The following is a 6,081-nucleotide window of genomic DNA, read 5'->3' on the forward strand; positions in this document are numbered from 1 at the left end:
TTAGAATAGTTCAATAGGATAACTAACAGTAGCAGTGTATATATGTTAGTAGTAGTATAGACGTATAAGTGGTAAACTAGTACTCATCTATAACGCATTAAGTGTTCAATAATTGCTGAATGAAAAGCAACGTATGGCCTATGATCTCCCGTGCTTGGCAGCTCGGTAGTTGTGCGTGATTTGAGTGGTGTTGTCGTGTCTGTAGGACCCGCTGCCATGCGAACCCCTGCATTGATTCATCTCGAAGTGACTCTAGCACGCGCCCCTTCTGGCAGGCTAACATAGAGTCAAAGCGGTTGCAACACGCCGGGCACGGGGGACCAGCGCGGCTCCACCCCTGCGGCGCGGTACCAGGACCCGCCGGCCATTCTGGGTTAGCAGGTGTGTCCGTTCTTCTTCCGCACATCGAACCAGCACAATTACAGCTAGCTGCTACCGAAAGTATCACTCTATAAGCAAGACGATATCAGCTAGACAGTTGTTATTACTAGTTATTACTAGCAGTGTCACGGGTTCACTATGGAATCACTACTGACGGACTAACCTCCAGTGGGTACTAAGCTCCAGTAGCCGTCGTTCGATCAATAAGCGAGCTGAGTCGAGCCTACTACCAGTACAATGTACCCTGACTTTAAAAGTACGCCACTAACACTTTATTTTAGATACACCGGTTATACCCTGGAAACTAACCTTTTGATGCATTGAAGTATAGTATTGTGCTATGGACATATATTGTACTCCTGCTATGATACTGTGTTTCTGATTTGTCTGTTTGCGACTGTGGTACCTCCCATGTAAACCCGCTGTTGATTACATCATACAGCTGATCAGATTAGCTCGCCATTTCCTAGAGCGGTAAGATATAAAGTAACTAGTGTAAATACGGGGTAGGACCAGCGGGCTCCGCTGCGGTCGGGGGAGCGCCGCGCATTGCTGGGTGTAGGTTTGTGTGTTCGTGCTTCCGCCTTATTGGGCTACAATTCGGACATGTAAATGTGATGCCCTAGAAGACGTTTTGGGGACTTATCAGTTTCACAGTACACGGTTACGAATCAGCCCTTAGGTCATCATTAGCTTTCTCCTTAATACGTCGAGTCTTTGACAGAATGATCAGTGACTCTATGATACATACTCTCTGTGACCATCGTTCTCTCTATGATGGATATATCAGTATAAGGTAACAGGTACATCTTCCTAGTTCTTCTTCAGTATAACACTGAGTGTATAACCTCAACATTCCGAGGACATTTAGTACCTGATTTGATATAGCAGCTAGCATGAAGTACTGAAGTACAATATGAGTCATGAAACTAGGCTACTCGGTAGTTCTCACAGGCCTTGAGAGACCGGTTTGTGTTGGATATCGATCCCTGTACCCTGGTACATACCTCATCCATCATGACCCTATTAGCAACATCATTCAGCTCTTTCCAACACAGAGAAACATGGCTCTCAGAGACGACAAGTACGGTGCGAAGCCAGCCGTGCCCAGCTCATCAGAATAACCAACCGGGCGCGTCCGCTCGGACGGCGGGACAGTACCCTCGTGTGTCGTCGAGCACAGACTGACACTGTAGTACATCTACCGAATAAAGTACATTTATACAACTCAGTAACGATAGTCGTTAGTTTGTATTATGTATTGTATTACATCATATCATGATTTATGCAAATCATCAGGACTTATCAACATACTGAGGACTAACTCAGTGCAGCGGAGTAACATTAGTACTCGTGCAGCTCTGAAAACAATTGATGACGTCCACCTTAACAGTGGAAGTATCTGTATTCTTTTGGTACTGCACTGTAGTACACACCTGAGTAATGAAGTACTGCACTGTAGTACACACCTCTGGTATGAGTATGTGTATATAGTGTATATATGTATATTCTCTATATGTATATGTTTGTACTAATCTTCTTTCAGCCTGAGTGAACTCCAGTGAGATTACACCCAACTAGTGAAATTGTACTCACTAACTCAGACCTGGCACTGTCTGTCTCTCTCAGTACTCTTAGTATGTCCCTCGTGCCTCTGTTGTGTCCTCTCCTGTGTATGTGCCTAGTCTTCGTCTGTCGTGTGCTAGTTTGTGTTCTCCAGAGGCACAAGGAAAGCTCCAGTAATTGTCACGGTGTACACCCATCATCTCTGGTACCTGCAGTACCTGTTCCTGCCTTGGGCATCTCAGTGCACCTCGTCATTCCTGTGTCCTCGACTGGAGGTGTGTTCCCTCAGGGTACACCCTGTAGTGACACCTCAGTCCCCTGCAGTAACCTAGACCTCAGTACACACTTAGTACACACTCAGTACACACTCAGTACACACTTAGTACACACTCAGTACACACTCAGTACACACTCAGTACACTCAGTACACACAGTACACACTCAGTACACACAGTACACACTCAGTACACACTCAGTACACACTCAGAACACTCAGTACACACTCAGTACACACAGTACACACTCAGTACACACTCAGTACACACTCAGTACACAGTACACTCAGTACACACTCAGTACACTCAGTACACACTCAGTACACTCAGTACACACTCAGTACACACTCAGTACACACTCAGTACACTCAGTACACTCAGTACACACTCAGTACACACTCAGTACACACTCAGTACACACTCAGTACACTCAGTACACACTCAGTACACACTCAGTACACACTCAGTACACACTCAGTACACACTCAGTACACACTTAGTACACTCAGTACACACTCAGTACACACTCAGTACACACTCAGTACACACTCAGTACACACTCAGTACACACTCAGTACACTCAGTACACTCAGTACACACTCAGTACACTCAGTACACACTCAGTACACACTCAGTACACACTCAGTACACACTTAGTACACACTCAGTACACACTCAGTACACACTCAGTACACTCAGTACACACTCAGTACACACTCAGTACACACTCAGTACACACTCAGAACACTCAGTACACACTCAGTACACACTCAGTACACTCAGTACACACTCAGTACACACTCAGTACACTCAGTACACACTCAGTACACACTCAGTACACACTCAGTACACTCAGTACACACTCAGTACACACTCAGTACACACTCAGTACACACTCAGTACACTCGGTCCCTGTGGTCCAGTACTAACCCCCCCCCCCAGGAGCCCAACCCTGAGGACCCCCTGAACAAAGACGCAGCCGAGGTCCTGCAGACCAACCGCCGCCTGTTTGAGCAGAACGTGCACCGCTCGCTGCGCGGAGGCTACGTGGGCGCCACCTACTTCGAGAGGTGTCTGAAGTAGCCCCCCCCCCCCCCCGGGGCGGCTACGTGGGCGCCACCTACTTGAGGTGTCTGGTAGCCCCAGGCGGCTACGTGGGCGCCCCCTACTTCGAGAGGTGTCTGAAGTAGCCCCCCCCCCCCCCGGGGCGGCTACGTGGGCGCCGCCTACTTCGAGAGGTGTCTGAAGTAGCCCCGCCCCCCCCCATCAGAAACAGGAGTTGCGGCGCCAGAAGACGCTTCTCTGTTTAAAAACAAGCCCCCCCCCTCCTCCTCTATTTCTTTCTGTTTTACTTCCAAGGCAACATGAAACCGTTTACACCGGGACGCCACCGGGACGCCACCGGGACGCCACCGGGACGCCACCGGCTCAGACTCAAACCACCGGCTGACGGCGGCCGGGGGGGGGATGAATTTCTTTTCTTTTTCTTTTGTGTGGTGAAGTCAGAAGGACACGCCCCCTCCGTCACGTTCACCAGGAACGCCTCCGCGCAGGAGGAGGGGCCTATAATTACAGTCCTGCAGAGAGCAGAGGAGCCTTGTCAAGTCCCTCAAAACGCAAGTTCCTTTTGGAACTGTTTAGGTGGGAGGGGCTTGTGAGTCGCAGTGGGAGGGGCTAACCGCGACACATTCAGGCACGCCTTCAAAAGTTCCTTCAAGTGACAAACGTACTTTTAAACTTGTGATGAATCGACGGCTGAAAGTATTGTGATGTCAGCGCTGGAGGGAGGAGCTTCAGAGTGGGGTGGGCGGGGCCTATTTGAGCGGCGAGGACCCTTAGTGGAAGCAGGTGCGCCTTAAATAGTTCCAAGCCTGCGGTGACCCAACAGCTTCTGATGTCAGTGTCCCTCAAGGGGGAGGGGCTTGCTAGTCACAGTTGGTCACATGACAGTCCGTCAGCTGAGCGTAAAGGGGGCGGAGTGTTGTCAAGGGGGCGGGGCTACTGTGTTTAAAGGGGTGGCTGGGCGGGTTTGAGGAGAGCTTTTGATTTTCATTGGGGGTATGTTGTGGGTGGGGCCACAGAGGGGAGGGGCTTAACATGTTACGATTCCATTGTGTATATTGAAACCCCAGCTGTTCATTGACTGCAATATGATTTATGTTAAATAAAATATAAACTTGGATGATGTTGTGATTTCTGAGAAACCAGGTCCTAGACCCTGAAACCAGGTCCTAGACCAGGTCCTAGACCCTGGAACCAGGTCCTAGACCCTGAAACCAGGTCCTAGACCCTGGAACCAGGTCCTAGTCCCTGAAACCAGGTCCTAGACCAGGTCCTAGACCCTGGAACCAGGTCCTAGACCCTGGAACCAGGTCCTAGAGACCCTGGAACCAGGTCCTAGAAGGCAGGTCCTAGACCTGGAACCAGGTCCTAGACCCTGCAGGTCCTAGACCTGAAACCAGGTCCAGGTCCTAGACCCTGGAACCAGGTCCTAGACCCTGGAACCAGGTCCTAGACCAGGTCCTAGACCCTGGAACCAGGTCCTAGACCCTGGAACCAGGTCCTAGACCAGGTCCTAGACCCTGGAACCAGGTCCTAGACCAGGTCCTAGACCCTGAAACCAGGTCCTAGACCCTGGAACCAGGTCCTAGACCCTGGAACCAGGTCCTAGACCAGGTCCTAGACCCTGGAACCAGGTCCTAGACCAGGTCCTAGACCCTGGAACCAGGTCCTAGTCCCTGAAACCAGGTCCTAGACCAGGTCCTAGACCCTGAAACCAGGTCCTAGACCCTGGAACCAGGTCCTAGACCCTGGAACCAGGTCCTAGACCCTGGAACCAGGTCCTAGACCCTGAAACCAGGTCCTAGACCCTGGAACCAGGTCCTAGACCAGGTCCTAGACCCTGAAACCAGGTCCTAGACCCTGGAACCAGGTCCTAGACCCTGGAACCAGGTCCTAGACCCTGGAACCAGGTCCTAGACCCTGGAACCAGGTCCTAGACCCTGGAACCAGGTCCTAGACCCTGGAACCAGGTCCTAGACCAGGTCCTAGACCCTGGAACCAGGTCCTAGACCCTGGAACCAGGTCCTAGACCAGGTCCTAGACCCTGGAACCAGGTCCTAGACCCTGGAACCAGGTCCTAGACCAGGTCCTAGACCCTGGAACCAGGTCCTAGACCCTGAAACCAGGTCCTAGACCCTGGAACCAGGTCCTAGACCCTGAAACCAGGTCCTAGACCAGGTCATAGACCCTGAAACCAGGTCCTAGACCCAGGAACCAGGTCCTAGACCCTGGAACCAGGTCCTAGACTCTGGAACCAGGTCCTAGACCAGGTCCTGAACCAGGTCCTGACTGGAACCAGGTCCCAGACCCTGGAACCAGGTCCTAGACCCTCGAGCCAGGTCCTTGACCCTGGACAGGTCCTAGACCAGGTCCTAGACCCTGGAACCAGGTCCTAGACCCTGAAACCAGGTCCTAGACCCTGGAACCAGGTCCTAGACCAGGTCCTAGACCCTGAAACCAGGTCCTAGACCCTGGAACCAGGTCCTAGTCCCTGAAACCAGGTCCTAGACCAGGTCCTAGACCCTGAAACCAGCTCCTAGACCCAGGAACCAGGTCCTAGACCCTGAAACCAGGTCCTAGACCCTGGAACCAGGTCCTAGACCCTGAAACCAGGTCCTAGACCAGGTCCTAGACCCTGAAACCAGGTCCTAGACCTTGGAACCAGGTCCTAGACCCTGGAACCAGGTCCTAGACCCTGGAACCAGGTCCTAGACCAGGTCCTAGACCCTGAAACCAGGTCCTAGACCCTGGAACCAGGTCCTAGACCAGGTCCTAGACCCTGGAACCAGGTCCTAGA

The sequence above is a fragment of the Pseudoliparis swirei genome, chromosome 23 (genome assembly GCF_029220125.1).
Source record: "Pseudoliparis swirei isolate HS2019 ecotype Mariana Trench chromosome 23, NWPU_hadal_v1, whole genome shotgun sequence".
Lineage (NCBI taxonomy): Eukaryota > Metazoa > Chordata > Actinopteri > Perciformes > Liparidae > Pseudoliparis > Pseudoliparis swirei.